The sequence below is a fragment of the Ischnura elegans genome, chromosome 5 (assembly GCF_921293095.1).
Source record: "Ischnura elegans chromosome 5, ioIscEleg1.1, whole genome shotgun sequence".
NCBI lineage: Eukaryota > Metazoa > Arthropoda > Insecta > Odonata > Coenagrionidae > Ischnura > Ischnura elegans.
The window spans coordinates 47,462,721-47,481,475 of NC_060250.1; the positions used below are offsets into that span (position 1 = coordinate 47,462,721).

At 40.6% G+C, this 18,755-nt stretch overlaps 1 protein-coding gene across 2 annotated transcripts in view; it reads left to right on the plus strand.

Moving 5' to 3' along the window:
- The first annotated feature begins 1,212 nt into the window (after positions 1–1,212).
- LOC124158822 (G-protein coupled receptor Mth2-like) overlaps positions 1,213–18,755 on the plus strand; it is a 29,695-nt gene continuing 12,152 nt past the window's right edge. For both annotated transcript variants that reach the window (XM_046534166.1, XM_046534167.1), the window contains exon 1: positions 1,213–1,444. The gene's annotated coding sequence lies outside the window, so the exon portion shown is untranslated. The remainder of the gene's footprint in view (positions 1,445–18,755) is intronic.

The window sequence follows — 18,755 nt, forward strand, 5'->3', positions numbered from 1 at the left end:
TATTTCTTTGACGTATGCACGTTCTCTGTGTTGATATTTCAAACCCTAGCTCATCTCCCAAGGGAGTTTTCGGACAGACTGTTGAATTCAAGTTCGGCTTCGCGTCGAATATAAGCTCTATAATAAAAGAACTTCAATAGTGTAGAGTTGACCTTAATCGCTTGTTTTACATTTGCCACCTTAAGTGTGTAGAAATTGGTAGCATTAATAAAGATGTAATTATTTATGTTGTGAGTATTTTTACGACTCCCTGAACATATAATTACTTTGAAGGAAAGCACAAAAAATAATTGAATTATTGATTGGGTCCATTAATATTTGATAGTTACTGATAAAAATACTTATTTTACTGCAGTTTCTCTAAAATAAAGATCAAAATAAAAATAAACAAATATATTAAAAATGTATCCTAATGTTTTACCCGTGATTTTCTTCTCTACCCGACAGTTTTAATTGGCCAGCTGATTTATGAAAACGAAAAAATCGTTAAGCATTACCCTTAGCAAATAGTGTAAGGCATGTTTGTTAATTCAGGATGAAATTTTTCTAAAACATTAGTTCCTCAATTGTGGCCCAAGTATTCATTTACACTTTAAAACAATAACCAACGAGTATGGATAATAGCTACGTACTTGTAACTACATATATATGTCATGTAAAAATTAATCAGACATAGTTAATTCATTACAACCAAAACTCTATATCTGGCCCCAAAATGTGCTTCTCAATTTTTTACATTTCTACTTTTGCTTTTTGAAAGAGTTATTCGAAAAGGTTATTTAAGAGGTATGTAAAATTGCAGGGTACATTTTCAAGAAACAAATTCACTAAATAGATAATCGAACCATAATACATAATTACATTTTATAAGCTGTGAAGTTCTCACTTTTCATAATATGTTTTCCTACAAAATTTAATTTTTTAATTTTATCTTGTTTTTAAGAACCAAAATAGCGTCGAAATCTATTTCCGGGGATCCAAATTCCTAGTTTTCCCGCAGGGGGGGGGGGCGCGAATCCTCCGCTAAGGGAGGCCCCATCACGAGCTCCAACCGAGGGACCCCGATCACCCCAGAACGCCCCTGGTGCCCTCGGTAATCGCCGACCTGGCCAGGCCGCCCCTGAACTTTATGGATCTGTGAAGTGTTGGAGGGATGTGTTTTGCTCTTGACGTCGCAGTGCGGCCGGATTTTGAGTGACGGAAGGACATCCGCCACGCGGCGGCGATATCGTTGGGAAACCCGTCGTCGGACCAGGAAAGCAGCGACCAGCTAGTTCTCCCCATCTCACGCTGGATGGAGGAGGCGTCAGTCGAGTTGAGGTCACACGAGACGAAGGTCGGTGGCTCCTGCGTTGTTGAGAATACCGCACGCTGGCCGACCAACAGCGCTCGTCTTCGTTTCCGAATACCATTCGCCCGTTATTCTCGCAGTCAGTTGGTACAGGTGAGTGCATTCCTGTTATTTAAGTAATAATTGCTGTTTGTTACTCAAGTCGCGAAAACCAGCAGCAACAACGGCTGAGAGCCCGACAGGGCGAAATGCTGAATCCGTTCCTCTGAGGACGGGAATATTCACACCTGTAGGAACGCAAGTCCTTCACGCACAGAGATTAACGCTGTTAATATGTCTACACGTACCCAGGTCATGTCATCAAACAGATTGAGATTTTAAGATCCACCATGGAGGCAGTTGATCATGTGATGCGTTGATAGAGTAAAATATAGTTCCCAGCATCAAAACTTTCTCTTGAGGACAACCACCGATGCACGCCTCACGAGTCATAAAAAAAACAAAAAGCAGCTCACGCCCATTTCTTGATCAATGGCCTCCGCAGATTGTTGATGCTGGAACCATCTACCTACCTCGACGTCCTAATCTATAGACGTCGAAGGGTGTAGCATCCCTGCATTCGAGACCACTCAGATGACGTCACACTGTGTATATTTTCCCCACTTTCGGTTTAGCCCATTTATGACATGATTTACGGAATTTGATGAGGTATTATTAGAATATTTTCTACTGTCTGCATGATTAAAGTGTGCATATATTAACCTTATTATTTTTTTATGTATTCAAAACTCAGAAAACAGTCACTTTTGAGGTTTTACATTGCCTAACCTAAACCGTAAAAAAGGAAAACCACAACGACACACTCCTCGGGCGGCCCACCATGGCATTTATTTTTGAAGGACATCGAATTAGCGGGACCAATATTTTTTGAAAATTTTTGGTGGAAAATTTTAAAACTTCTCCCTCGCTACACCACCGCAGTCAAGACCACCTTTTCTTATAATAAGTTAACATTAAATATTGTATATAGCCTCAAGGATAACCAAAAAGCCCTCGAAAGTCATAAATATCAATTGATTCATCTTCGTCAAAGTGGCGCTTACCTTTGTACGAATAAAGATGAGATCATTTTCCATACGCTAAATAATAGCTTAGATTCTACTCAGCAAATTATCATTTCGATCCCTCCAATCTAATTCGGTTAATTGACTCCAAATGAATGCAGGACTGGAGAAATATCTACATTGAAACTCACGCGCCTATCGTTCATCTCAGGTGGACGAAGGAACTTTTCAGTCCAAATCTCGTGCGGTAAATATGCCTTTAATAATATAATTACTTATTACCTCGCCATAAAAGACCGGAGTGCTGAAAACTGGCAACGTAGCGGACCGACCAACGAAGGTTTCTTTTTCTTTGTTATATCATGTGCAGCGAAAGGAATAATGAGTCATTGGAGCTGTGCAATATACGCATTAGCATATGTCCTATCAGATAGAGAAACGTATTATGAAGCACTGCTGGTAGTTAGAAGTCATTATTAGCTATGCGCGTCGAAGATATAATGATGTAAAGACGTAAAAAATATTTTTGAGGTTTTCAAAACTTCCAGCAAGCCTTTTTAAAATCCCATAACTTTCCCCGATCATTATTATCCATGCATTGACCTTCTTACACTCACTCTTGTTACTTCAATTGCAGCGTAGGTAGCCTCGCTTTTAAGCCGTTTCTTGGAATAATAATTTCGAAGAATATCGTCATCCTTTCTTCCTCGCATATTCCATGATTAGGTTCCTCTGCTCTTCCAAAACTCCTCTCCACCCTTTTTCAATCATAATGGATACAAAATTTTACTTTTTGTGCCATACATTTGGTAAAAAACAGAGACTACCTTTAAAAAAAACTTCGATTAACTCACACTTTTTCGTTCGCCAAGTACTGGCAAATTCGAAAACAGGAAATTCTAATTCCAGTAAAGTTAGGAGTATAATAAAATAGAATTCCTGTTGTAAACAATTTTGCATTTGAGTTTGTTGGCCTCTTAATAATTCAGTTTAGCTATCTTGTCGCTCATTAGTTGTTTATTCCAATTACTGGCAAGTCCATAAATCCTCTTAGGACCCGAAACCTGCTCCCATCTGAATGTGGAATGGTTTGCATGCACAACTACTCCAAAATATCATCTTAAAATCTATTTTTTTTTTTACTTTTGCATTCAGGGCGCTGTCGTTATCTTTTAATACACTTTTTTCGGGTAGCAAAGATAGCCGACCCGGCCGGCCGTCGTCATGAGTGGTCACGACGCGTCGTTGCCACCTTGAGAGTTACGGCCTTCTACAAAGAAGGCCGCGGTCTGCATGCTTCCGGATATGGTAGGGGAGACAATTTTAAGTATTTATTTGCCCATAAACACGGGGTCGCGACTCCTTAGTTACTGAGCGATGGCAACGATAACATTTTGGCCGCGGTCTATGCAGGGTGTTTCAGGATAAATCTGCAATACTTCAGATAAGGAGGTGGTAAGGAAGACAATTTTAAGCATTTTTTTAATCGGTAAACATGGGGTCAAAACCAGGGATGCCTACGTACAAAAAATATTGGGGGGGCCCAAACCAGGGGCCTTGCCCCGGAAAATTTTTTAAGTAGTGAGTTTTAAGTTTTTTTAAGCATTTTAGAAGTCATATGATCAACATTTGAACCCTGATAACTCGAATCACGATATCTGGACACTCCGGGGAAAATCGACAAGCCTGACACATTTTTTCCTCACATCCATAACGAATTTTTGAGGGGGCTCGGGCCCCCTCAAGCCCCATGGAGTCGGCGCCACTGGTCATAACTCCTTAGTTACTAAGCTACGGCAACGCAAACACCATGTTTAGTACCAGTACACAAACCAGTACACTTTGCAGTTTCCATGAAAGCTGTGGGGTATCCAGCATTATCGACATCTCATTTAGTACTCTGGATTTTAAGGAGACTAAATAAATAAGGTTGGACGAAAACTTGCTATTATAACTGTCTGAAACAATTAATTTTCTAGCTTAATTAAACGAGAGCTTTTAGCGAGTATCAATAATACGATCGCACAATCTCATCGATTTGGAGATTAATTGTTTAAAATTGTCTCTCCTGACACTACCTGAAGTAAAATATAAAACCCGTATATATATACATGTGTTTATGGGCAATTAAATGCTTAAAATTGTCTTCCCTACCATATTCGGAAGCATACAGACCGCGGCCTTCTTTGTAAAAGGCCGTAGCTATCAAAGTGGCAACAACGCGTCGTGACACCACTCATGACGATGGTTATATTGATTTAAATTATTATTTTCTTTACTCAAGACGGTGTTAATTATGCTGTTAAATAAGACATCATTGAAATCAAGTTAACTGCTCAATGTTGATATTCTTACGGTAATATTTGTCAGTTTCGGAACAGAAGGGCGCCAAAGATTTCCAGGCTGGAGGGAGGGATATGTCCCGGTGTCTCGGCGGCCCAGCACGGGCATTGTCACAACTCCTTCGTTATTGAGCAATGGCAAAGCAAACCATGTTGAGTACACGTTGCAGTTCTCACGAAAGGTGTTTTTCTAGGGTATCCAGCATTTTCGACATTTCATTTAATACTCTGGATTTTTAAGGCCATTAAACAATTAAGATTGGACGAAAACTTGCTACATATTATAATTGTCTGAAACAATTAATTTTTGAACTTAATTAAACGTTTATATATCTGTGAATGCGACCAAGGAGGTTGTAAATATCTGGAGACGCTGTTTCCGATTTTTTGGCGTGGTAAAGTTCCGCCATCTTAGTTTGACAATTTTTGGACTTAGTCTCGAATTAATATTTTGAGGTGGCTAAGTTTTGTTCTGAAAATGAACTGCATTAAGGGAAAAATGCTACCATAATCATCAGGGGCGCCGACTTATAAAAAATATTGGGGGGGCCCATATCGGGGGTCTTTCCCCGGGAAGAGGTTAAATTCAAAGTGTGTCGCAGCACCGAAAAGCTGTCATGATTCACACCACCTGATGCAGTTAACCTGCTTAACCTTATAATTATTTGTTTTAACACATTGCTGAATTTATTTTAAAAGGTAACTATCGTCAAACATGGGAAAAATATTACCAATATATTTTTGTGATTTCACAAAGCATAATATAACTTAATTATTTTCTTGAATTATTGAGGGGGCTCCGCCCCCCCAAACGAATCTTTGAGGGGGCTCGGGCCCCCTCAGGCCCCATGGAGTCGGCGCCACTGATAATCATTAGTATTGGAATTCAACGGTGATATTCATCGGATTTTTCCCATCATTCGCGATACTTCTATCTATGTATAAACTCTGAGTCTGTTGGACACTTTACTGGTGGGGATATCATTGAAAATATACTTTAGTACTGTAATTTTTAATTTCCGTTGGCTATAATGAAATTCAATACCAGTATCTGTGCAGGTAAATGACTAGTTTACTCTCGCAAAATTTAATTTTTAGCTGGGCTGGTTGTAGAACGTAACCGTAATCGCGTAGCCTAACGATGAAGTAAGGAACTAAGGTTAAGATTTTACGTTCCATAGTTTATTTTAATGTATTATCGAGTTATGACCAAAAATTTCACCAAATATGTATTAAGCATTGACCCTTGTCGATATTTTGCTCAAAGCGGACGTAGCTTGTCCTACCAAATCATCCCCATTCCGGCCACACTTCGCTCCAGCTCGAAACCAGTGGTGCATGCCCCCTCCAGATATTTACCACCTCCGTGACTGCGACAAAGTGAATTCGGCACGTGTTAAGGATTTTTCACTGGGCGACAATTGTTTGAATCCTTCTACAAAGAAGGCCACGATCTGCATACTTCCGGATATGGTAGGGGAGGCAATTTTAAGGATTTTTTTGCCCATGAACACGGGGTCGCAACTCCTTAGTTACTTAGCTATGGCAACGCAAACATTTTGGTCACGGTCTATGCAAGGTGTTTCAGGATAAATCTGCAATAATTCAGGAGGTGGAATGGAATACAATTTTAAGCATTTTTTATCGGTAAACATGGGGTCACAACTCCTTAGTTACTCCGCTATGGCAACGTAAACACCATGTTGTGAGTACACTTTGCAGTTTCCATGCAAGCTGTTTTTCTAGGATATTCAGCATTATCGACATTTCATTAAAACTCTGGATTTTTAAGGACACTCAATAATTAAGATCGGACGAAAACTTGCAATTATAATTGTCTGAAACAATTCATTTTTGAGCTTAATTAAACGAGAGCTTTTAGCGAGTATCAATAATACGATTGCACAATCTCATCCATTTTGAAATTGTTTAAAATTGTATCTCCTGCCACTACCGGAAGTACTAAAGATTCCTCCTGAAACACGCGATACGGAATATCCAAACCAAATTTTATATACTACGTAAAATATCCTCACAGAACGAGTTTAAATGATCTTGGCAGAAAACCTCCAGCAGCTACTTGGTTCCAAGCGGTACAAACAAAGTGGTACAAACTCCTCATGATTTGAAGAAACTCAGGTTGGGGTTAGCGACCCATCTTAATACGATACGTAATATGGGGTTCATAGTGTAAATTTTGGTTGTTGTCAATAATTTACATTGTCAACGCGCCCACTATTTATTTGTTCGAAGTTATACTAAAAAATACAACTGCCTTATATCCCTTCAAATAATTTTTGTTGCGGGTATTTCCTAACTAAATTACTGCTATCAGCAAATTTTATATTGCAATGAATAAAAATGTAATAAAATTTCATTTATTCACATGGTATTAATGAATGTTATCGCGTATCAGACGGGTGAGATTAATGACATGTACCTACGCCTCTTGCTGTACAGTTTATCCGGCAAAATAAATAGTCAAAGTTAATAAATAAATAAGTCAAAAAGTAAAGTCCGGTTACAAAGGCACGTATAATGAGAAATAATACACAATATTTGTCAACACTTAAGCATGTCACCGGTAAAAAAAAACAAATATACTGGATTAAATCTCCTTGGTTCCGGAACATATCTACAGTTATTTTTGGTCTATTTGTGGTGAATTTTAAGACCATGGCTTTAGTTTCAAACGAGTTTTATGCAAACGCTTAATGTTCAGGGTTCTACCTTTTTTTCACCGATAGTAGTTTCGACGAAGCGGCGTCATCATTACATACATGGGTTCGAATCAAAGAATTCTTATATTCAATTTATAGGGGAGGAGGATTTATTTGTTGCATCTTGTTAATTATACCCCCTCCGAATGAGCCCCCGAAAAATTACGACCTCGAAATAAATCACAATGTGTACTCGCTATCATTCGTGGTCACTTGTAATGGGGTAATGATTGAAGTGAATTGGCAATAACCATTTACATTCACCGCACAGCACTGGGATATTCAGAACACGCGTTAAAATCGGCTTTCACTAAATTTCTCCTCTATTATTGGATCGAAATAGGTTCCGTAGCGGCGTTAGGTAAAACTTTCGCTGTAGCGCGCCCAACCAAAACCCATGGAATTAACATCTAGGAACTCATGTATATACTCATAGAATAGTATATAGGAGGCTTTGGTCCAACCCTCACGGACAAATGTTCGCCAAGACTTCACGCCTATACCCGGCCACTGCAAAGCGTCCAATGGATGTACATTTGATATCCAGACATCCAGAAGTCTCTTATGGACATCCTTTGGATGTCTATTGGATGTCATTCAAATGACATCCTATTATGATCACTACAGGGACATCCATATGGGGGCCATAGAATGACATTCATTGGTCTCGGTGTGAAATAGATCGTAAATAATATAAATTATATGAATTAACAATTTCTTAATGTGCTGGAGCTGAGTATTTCTCCCAGCAGTAGATATCACTCAAGCCACCACTCAAAGTTTTCCGATTCCTGAAGGCCGATTTTGGATCTACCGCCCGTGATTTACAACTATCGATCTATCTATTACAATCGACTTCACCGGATATCGATTACCAACGATGCAAGATGTTCGACGGCAACGTGTAACACCCGTGTTACCGGTGTTATGTGTATTACTGTCACCCAAAGGCGCCCCCAGGATCATAACTAGGGAGGGGCAAGGCAATTTGTGACATTTTACATGGAAAAGTTGAATGAAAGCAACATTTTAGGAAAATTATAACAGCGCTTTATTGGTAATTGAGATTATTTCCTTCAAAAAATAGTTATATTTTAGTTACATATCTTATACTAATGCATATCATTTTTCGTGGGTTTAGAGAAAATTTGTGGGTAGCTTTCGTTTCAATTCTGTACTGATTTTGCTTAAAGACTTTTGTGATTTTTGCTTCTAGGGGGGGACAGCTGCCCCCTCCCTGCCCCCCTGGGTACGCCCATGCCTCCTTTCATGTATCACCCTCGTCCATTGCCTTTACTCTTTTTTCTCATGTGACATTCTTTCTAACGAATTCTTCACGTTCACCTTTTACCCATTTACGATTTTGAACAAGAGAATAAATAACGCAAAACTAAAAAAAAACAACGTCACTGGAACATATTTGTACACATTCATACATCTTGGTGGACAAAATTCACTCCCCCTTCTTGGAAATACACAGCGCACATGCTCATAACATTACACCATTCCTCCCAATGTCACAGTGACATTTTAACACCCATTTCAATTTCCTACACTGCGACTTCAACTTCGAGATATTCAACATTCCTCGTCGCTTCCTTTCCCTCTTCCAGCAAGAAATAATGCACTGCACATCGCCCCAACTCCCACTCGCGCACTCTCTCCCTATCCCGTGGATCAGCCGTTCGCGTGTCCGGGAAATCCCCGCGCTCCCGGCCGGGGGAATATTCTTGCCAGACTCCGGTCCATATCTCGTCCGGGATTCACCGCGGTCGGCCTCCTGGCGGTCCGCAATCACGGCCCCTCCAGTACTTCCTCCCCGTCGTTACTAGGCCTTGATTTTACCATCTTCTTGCGCTGAATGTCGGGATTTTCATTTACACAGCCCCTCCCGCTGTGGGTACTACGGGCGACAGAACGCAATCCTTACTACGCCTCGTGATTTTCCGTATTACGACCTCCTCGAGATCGGCCCCTCTGTTGGTGGATCTTTGATTCACTCTCATCGCCATCTGCCCTTTGTTTTCTTCTATCTTCTCCTTACTTTCAGCACTGATCATCACAGTAGTGTGGGTAGAATCTAACTCCTCTAACTTACCGCCGGTCTCGCCAAAATTTCCCCCTACTTCAGCGATCACCTCTCCCACGAGTATTTCCTCTTTTTCACTCTCTCGTTCGGCGATTCTACCGTTATTTGCTCGAACGCCGTCAGGCCCTCTTGTATTTTCTCCTCGAAACTACCTCTACTAACTTTCCGTCCCTTTCCGCTCGTTCTTCGCACCACTATCTATCTAACCTCTCCTGTTCTCTCCACTGTCTTAGTAGCACCCCTACTTCACTTTCTTTGTGCCCCTCTTTTGCAAATCTACCTTTTTAAGTTTGCAAAATGCTTTAGTAACTCCCGCCATTTTGAAATTTCCCTTATCTATACCTCAGAGTAAGGATAGGGGAGAGGGATTTTTGGTTTCTGCGCATGCGGACAACATTGAAAGAGCCGTGGTGGGGGTAGGTCACGTGTCATCGGTACTTTTTGCTGGAATCTCCTATTTGAATGCATGGGATCTCTGTGCGAGGTATGCTATTTTGCAGTTAATTCGGCATAAATATTTTTATGAAGAAGATTCTAGTGCCCTCACGTTGAAGAAGAGATATTGTTTTTATCGCAGAAGAATCTCTGGGCCGATACATCGCGTATTATTGTGTAAATTACCATCAAATACACCGGCAAAATGGCAAGATTGCAGCTGAATCAGTTAAGCAGCTGAATGCCTTAACTAGAATGTAATGTTTTTCGGATTAGGGGTAATCTTATGCCAAATGTTAAATACTTACCTTTAATTTCCCTACAACCTTACATTTTTAAAACAATACCAGATTCTTAAAATCGTGGTGATATTTTCGATATTCCATAAATTTCAATTGTAAATATATCGGAGTGGATGAGTTGTCCAATCATACGTCGACTTCATTGCTGTTATCTATTTCCATTAGGGCAAAAATTCCTTCAAGCATGCTAATATAAGAATCTTACGTTAAAAACAGTAATACCTTAACCCTACATTCATTTAAAATGTCAAAGAGCTAGCTTGACGTCATATTTTACTTTGAAATGGTATGCATATTCGTACGTAGTAGTGTTGTAAGTAGCTCTAGCGTATTCAAATTTCCCGCACTTTTCCCCGGAGTCACGTGGTTTCAATCTTGTCCTCGCATCTCGGCTACTGCGCAGCTACAATAAGCGCTCTTCATATATTTCCTCTGAGATCTATACAACTCTCTGTCAGGCTCCCCGTGGTCTCTATCTAGACGAGTAGTCGTGCCCCACACGTTGCGACGCCAATAAAATAACGTTCTTTCTACTCCATGACTTCATAAATGTAGTTAACACAAATTGCAAACATTTATTTTAAGTACTTCCGGCGAAAACATCGGGAGCGAAGACGCGTACACCCGAGCGTCACTATTTTTATCGCAACACTCCCGAGTTCTTTGTTCTGCGTCGTCAACTTGAATTGTCGTCCATTATTGTTCGACTCCATTATTTTTCTCCCATAACCACAGAGAGATTTTTACACCAGGAATTCCATTGACAGCTATATATTGATTCCGACTTTTCCTATTTAGTTACAATTACATACATTAGGAATCGTTAAGGATTTTTTTTGGAGTATTCTCTAATATTTTTCTCTACGTGTCAAATTGCGTGAAGTATAAGTCATTATACTCATATTATATTATATGCATGCCCATTAAAGCCTTTTCGCTCCCAAGCTCCAAAAATTATCTTACGCAGTAGAAAATTATAAATAAGGGACTTATGATCTCTTAGTTTCATTGACCACGCTGACATGGGCAACGTGATGGAGACCCAGCCATGAGAGCATCTTCTGCTCATCGTGGAAGCATTCGTAAGAGACTTTTGTTTGTCCAAGAATAATCTCAATGTTCACATAATGTCCTAGGGATACTCCTTGGATATCCCAGGAATATTCTAAGGGAATATTCCTAGAAGAATTTTAATATATATTCTAAGAATATCTATAGAATATTATGAGACCATTGAAAATAATCTTCAGATATCCCAATATCCCTTTGAGAATATCCTCAGCAATTTCATAGGATATTCCTCCGCTTACTATGGCTAGGGTAATGGGAAAATATCATCTGAGAATGAGCACACAGAAAACCAATATATTAGTATGCAACAGAAGAGAAGTCAAGACTAATATTTATATAAGGAAACCAAAACTGGAAGAGGTGGATGAATTCTGCCAATATGAAGCAGGATAGCTAAAATGACAAAACCAGGAACTACATTTTCAGCATAATAGCCCAGGCGAAGAGAGCATTCCACCAAATAAAAGATTTGCTTATAGCGGGTATTTTAAACCGAAAAGTACGAAAACAATTTATCAGAACTTACATTTGGAGTATAGTTCTCTCTACGGAAGTGAGGCATGGACAATGAAAGCCGCGAAAAAATCGAGAAAAAATTCCTCTAAATGTGGTGCTACAGAAGAATGATGAAGATCGAGTAAGTAATTAGGAAGTCCTAAGAAAAGTAGAAGAGAAGAGAAACCTCATTGAAACCTTGACAAGAAGACGGGACAACCTTTTAGTCCATAGCGTGAGACATGATGGCCCGATGAAGAAAATTGCCGAAGGACAGGTAGATGGCAAGGATGGAAAAGGGTGAATTAGATGGAACATGTAAAAAATGATGTGAACGAGAAGAAATACGTAGGTGTGAAAAGATTAGATGATAGAAGAATGGAGTGGAGAGCTACGTGAAACCAACCTTCGGATTGTTGACCAGTAATGACGATTCCTCTTCTGTTTGGGCTGTTTCCTTCAAGGGATGAGTGTAGTAGTATAGTTCTCATTTTTTTCACTTTTCTTGACTTCTATTCTCGCATTCTCAGCGCTTAGAAGATTCTCCTTTTTGTAGAAAACCCTCTTCGCCTTCGCCATTCTTCTGTCTACATATTTAATTCTTGCTTTGTCCATTGTTGATTATTCGGTTTCTTAGGTAACAAAACTCTTTCCCTTCTTCATGCTTTCGTTTAACGTTTGTCCTAGCCCATGGGCGTATCCAGCGGGGGGCAGCTGCCCCCCCTAGAAGCAAAAGTGGAATCGAAACTTGAAGCTTGTACTACGTGGTGGAAGGGCTCCATGTTAATAGTGAAAGGCAATTTGTTTCTTCCTCGAGTTTATAAAAATTTCTACTATAATGGTGTAATAGCCGAAACCGGTAATATAACAGAAATTTATATACTTGTGGAAGAAACAAAGTGTCTTTCATCATTAATAAAAAGTAAATGTAATAAAAAACGAGAGTTTTGAACAATTTTTTTCGTCCAAAAAAGTGGCATTAGTATAATACGTGTAATTAAAATATAAATATTTAGTTTTGAGCAAACAATTTTTAAAACCAATAGAGGGTTGCCACAATTTTCTTGAAATCTTAGTTTATTTAACTTTTCTGTTTTACATTTTGAACGACCACGGCTTTCCCCCCTCTATTTTTGATCCTGGGTTCGACCTTGTCCCACACACCTCTCTTTTGCTGCACACTAATATCTACTTTGTATTGTGGGAAAATTTTCGGATGAGAAAGTAAAAAAAAGGTGCTATTTCGCTCTCGTCCGACCGCACCTTGAATATGCAGCGAGCGTATGGGATCCGGTGCAGAAAGACTTAATCCGCGAACTGAATAAAATACAAAGGAAGGCTGCGCGTTTCGTCAAAAACTGCTACGGGCGTACAGACAGTGTTACCCAGATGTGAAGCGAATTAGGCTGGGAGCCGTTGGAGATTCGGAGGCTGCGCGCTAGGCTTAGGTTGGTTGAACAATTGAGAATGGATATCTTTAAGAGCGACACAGAGAACATAATATTAGAGCCACACTATATTTCCAGGTCCGATAGAAGCGATAAATTAAGAGAGATGTTTTTCCGAACGGCTAGATATGGGAATTCGTTTTTCCCCCGAACCATAAAGGACTTTAATAAACGCCAGTCCCAACCTCGTTAGAGCACTTCATTTTTTTTTTTAAACGGCTGGTGTCCTAACACCCCCTGCCACACGCCTTTTAGGCGGCTCGCTGGGTATTATGTAGATGTAGATGAATCGTAGTATTCTTTTTGCTTCTTTCCAGCTAATTTCTGGCCATTGCCATTTCCAAATTGTCAAAGTCTTCTTCAAATCTTCACCGTCTCGGCTATGACTGCTTTGTCGTCAGAAAATCACAGAATACTAATTTTTTTTCACTCTTGACTCCTCTGCAACTGTCATCGTCCAAGGCTCGCTTTCATTGACCAACATACTCCATTAGTATCATTTGATCAATTGTTTGTTCTGTCCGTACACGCATTCGCTTGGTTCTCTTAAAATGATGTGGTGTCTTTCACACTCATACGACCGTAGACGGATCTAGGGGATGCCGTGGGTACGTGCTCCCCCCCCCCCTCCTAGACCCTTAAAAAATATGCAAGATTAATAATACGGTCCCATTATCATTGCGTTTGTTTTGTATTACGAGGTATCCTTGTGCCCCCCCTAGAACAAAATCCTGGATACGGCCTTGCCTGTGACCCCCCCAGAAAGAATTCCCGGATCAGCCCCTGAGTACGACAAATTCTAAATTTTAAATTGCCTCAGGAGTGTGGCCTCAAAATCAGCCACGCATTGCTGAGAGATCTAATGAAATTAAAACTCCTTCTCCCTATCGAAGCCTCTCCGCTCCACTAACCAATCAGGGGCGGATTGAGGTCGTTGTTATGGAGGGAGTGGTTCATCACGTCGTCACTTTTCGCGTTGCCTTGGCGATATGCAATAACACTCAGCTACAAATCATGTGACGTCTGATATGCGCTGAGAAGTGACTATTAGATATTCATAAGTAATTTTTAAATACTTGTTTTTTAGCGGTGAAATTAAAACTTTCAAAGAAGAGCCACCTTTACAATTGTCATCCCTTCAATTTTTCCAGAAATAACGAGAGGTCGGTCGTCCCCTTTATTTTCCATTGAAACCAATATACATAGAAAATTACCACATAGCTAGACCACCGCATTTGTTGGAAATTAAGCGTTTTCTATCTAAACATTTCTGATCGCTCGCTCACCGCCAGCAGGTCTAACAGGTACCTAATTGTGGAGCTCAAGTAGGGGAGTGAGGGGAAAGAGTGTCTACGCATCCAACTAACAATTATAAAAATTTTAATTCAGATTGAAAGATTATATTATTTTTTTACACAATTTGTTCACTGCAACATTTTCTACAATACTTATCTTCTATTTCGGCATAAAAAATAAACCTGCAGGAAAGAGTTAGTCTTCCCCGTCTCAGGATTACTCTTTTGTTGTAATACACTGAATTTTTTATATTTTAAAGGATCCTCACACGTCTTTCCATATAAACTGTTATTTAATAATTTTAGTAAGTTTGAATAGCATTTACTACTCGAGTTCTTACGTAGATTTATGTTTCTCGTCACATAGTCTTTAAATACATATTCCTGTGTGAAGATGAATACCTTGTGGACTTTCTCTATTACCAAGCCTTGGTCTACATAATATTCCAAAGTTCTAGAATGAACCAAGTACTCGGTTCTATCCAGGAAGGTAGTGCATATTCTTTAATTGTGCTTGTGCGGGGCTAGGGGATACTGATGATGAGCATCATGAAGGTGGGAGGGATAACTGAGGTCTACTAAAGCCAAAAAGCATCGTTCACCATCCTCTGCCCATCGTTGCCAATCAGCAGGGAGCTCATCCAATGTGTCCACGTGCTCAACGCACAACTTTTCACACATCACACTTGAGTATAACCCATTGATATCCATGAACAATATGTGTTCATCCGAATTGCCTTCAACAATGGCATGTCGTTTTATGCATTGCGCGACGCCTCCTCTGATATTTTCCTTCACCAATACGTACAAATCGGGATCCAGTATAACCTTAAAAGCCGAGGGGTTCGCATTGAGGCTGCAGTACCACGTGAACGACGGTATGCCCTGGAAATACACCGGGTCACATTCGTATGTGGCGAAAGACGCGTCTCTGAAGGATTCGAACACTTCCGTCAACAACGCGACATCTAAGTCAAGGTAAAAGTTGTGGTAATCTTTAAAGGTCAGCATGCATTCCTTATCATACACATCGAACGCGACGCTCTTATTTTGCTGAACCCCCGTGACCTTACTATACCAAGCTCTGTCATCGTCCGGGAGCGTGTTACGTAGTTTCTCAATCGCGTCGAACCATTTATACGGGAATGGAGCCTTGCTTTGATAGCCAGACTGAAGAAATTTAGGCGATTCTATCGTTTGGGAGAGAGCATCAAGGGAGGAAGGCAGGAAGTTATAACTGTCCATTATTCTAAAACGCACTTCATCAGTCAATACAGCCATCAAATCGATTTTTTCGAAAGATTTTGCGTTGCATTGTACCCGGGTTCCGAACTCACGAATAATTTCCCGTAAAATCAGATGACTGTCATAACCTCGGAAGTTATGAAAGAGGATTACAACGGCGTTTTCAAAATAATTCCAACACCTCTTGTGATAAGAACCCGTAGTCCCATCGATAAAATTTCGTCTTCCATGGAAGACATTCTCTCTGTTTAGAATTTCGTTTCCGCAGATCATGCATTTATCGGTCTCATAACCGGGGCTGAGCGACCATTGTTTGATCCACGCGGAGACGGATTGCACGAAATGTTCAGCAAGTTTAGGCTGATCGTCAGCCGTGCGAAGAGCTTTTTTGGTTATCTTCCCTCGACTGACAGCGTACCAACAGTAACCCGAAAGATGATGCTCCCCCTCAGCGTCGACGTACGCCTCAAAGTCCGCGTATATCACCAGGTAGTGTTTGCATTTGGGTTTACTATCGACTTTGATATGCGGATCTGTCACGCATTTTACGCGCACCTTACACTTTCCGTTCGTGTGATACCTCTTGCAACCATCACAAAATATTCTTGCGGTACCCTTGGTTTTATCCCTCAGAAACGCGTCTAGCTTAGTGATGAAGGAAAATTTCCCATTATTATTATAAAAGAGGCGTATCACGTCATCAGTGGGTGTCAACGAAACATTATATATAATGTTACCCCTCCCATTAAATACCTGAATGTTAAATTTACCGACGCAAACATGCCATGCTGGTAATTCGGATATATGCATATTGTCAACGTTAACACATGGGTTTTCACTCAGCCACTTTTCAATCTTTCGCATCTGCTGCCTGTTATTCAAGGATGTGTCCCAAGTATGAGCCAATGCAAGGCAACCGGGGAAGGTGTTCTTCATCCTCACCCTTCTAGCACCAGAGCCCCGGGTGAAGAATTCGGCGTTCATCGTGTTTCGAGTCGTGGGTTGTGCAGAGTTGTTCGGTTGGGATGGGGCCATAGTATTCCATCCGGATTCCATCATCTGGGAAAATGCCTCGATGTCGGTGAGTTTATCGTAGGCCTCCCCGAAGAAATCCTCGACCTCCAGCATGTCCTCGTCCAAAATGATGTCCAAATTACGGTTAAGGTGTAGCTCCACCTCGTTATTCAGGAAGTACGCCGAGGGGTGTAATATCAACTTTATGGACTTCACTTCCTCTAAGTAAGCCGTAATAAAATTTACAGCGTCGTTGAATGTTTTGGACACCCAATAACCCGCAGCAGCGACAGCGTTCTCCACACTCTTAGTCATGATTACCGACTGAATCACGTACGAACGACAGTTCACGTATATAAGGAAATCGAACATAGCAACTATTCAAAACAACCCCATTCCAATAACCCCTATTCAAGACGGAGGAACTGCTCAAAATAACTCCAGTTCGCGCACCCTGCACCCAACGTAACCTTAAACCTCTGTACATGGTTATCATTCAATGGCGCACTTCGATTCAATGACATTAATGCAACACTAAGCATATAGGCGCCCGCCCTCAGCCGTGCCCGTTCCCAACCGTGCCGTCCTCAGCCGGTCCGAAACCATTATATATCTTGTCTTTATGGGGTAAGAGTTCTAATCACAGTTTTCACATGTGATATTTCCCTTTCCAGAATATTTGCTGCAGGTTCTATCCTCCATGTTTTCACATTCATAACACAATATCCAATCAATAATTGGTAGATCTTAGTACAATTTTCCACCATTTCCGCAGTGATATGTTTGAATTGATGAATCGCTTATCACTCGTTAGCAAAAGAGTTCGGAAAAAGGAGTACCGGGTGAATGGACACTCATACCTATACACGGGTTGTTTGGACGATAACTGGCAGTGTTATGCATATCTACGACTAAAACACTCGTAAAATTCTGGAATTGGGAAATATTTTTCGAATTCCCGATCATCAAATGATATACTCTCCATTGCACATACCACCATAACAGTGGCGTAACTAGGACTATGCCTTGGGGGGGTGGGTGGGATAGCCTGGGGTGACGACCCCCACCCCCGTTGGGGAAAATTTATTAAAAAATAACATGCCTGGAAATACATTTCACATCATTTTCACACTAAAAAATTAACTTTAAGCTGACGCAGTTAAACAATGTCAAAACTAGACAATAGTTGTAAATATTTTTTTTTCTCTGAGGCTTTGGGGGGGATATATCCCCCTCATCCCCAGTCAGCGGCTGAGGGGCAAGAGTCCTCATGCGGACACTTGCCCAAGGACTCAACATTATGCGGTCCTGCAATTTAGGTAAACAAAAACGTTATTATTACGTTAAAATGAAAATAAGAAAAACTCACGTTCTGTCGTTTGTAGTCTTCCCCCGAACACTCCTGTGCTTCATTTGGTCACGTAAATGAAAATGATTGACCACAAGTCCCATCATCCCAGGATTAAGAGAAATATTTAGAACAAGGAATTGCCCCATGCGGACAATTGAACCTCATTGTCCTATACAAATTCAAACAAAATGTCGCCTCTAAGGGCTATTGAGACTGACAAAAACCTTGCTGAAATCAAAGATAAATGATGGAATTCCTTTGATGAAATTCCACTCCAAAATACATTCCATCACCAATTTCTTATGCCAAAATACTTTAATTAACATTAATTTACGCCCAGAGCTAGCAGTTTACTAATTGATAACACAGTGTTGTCACTTCCGGAGCGACTGCGACGAAGTAACCTCGGCACGTGTTAAGAAAATTTCACTGGGCGACACTGAAACTGTTTGCAGGGCCGGATTTACCGTAAGGCAAAATAGGCACATGCCCAGGGGCGTAGCAGTCTATGAAGTGCACCGCCGTCAGCAGGCTTATTATGTGGGTTCCGTCTGCCTGAAGGTGCCCCCTTCGCTAGGGCTTTAGATGTGTGA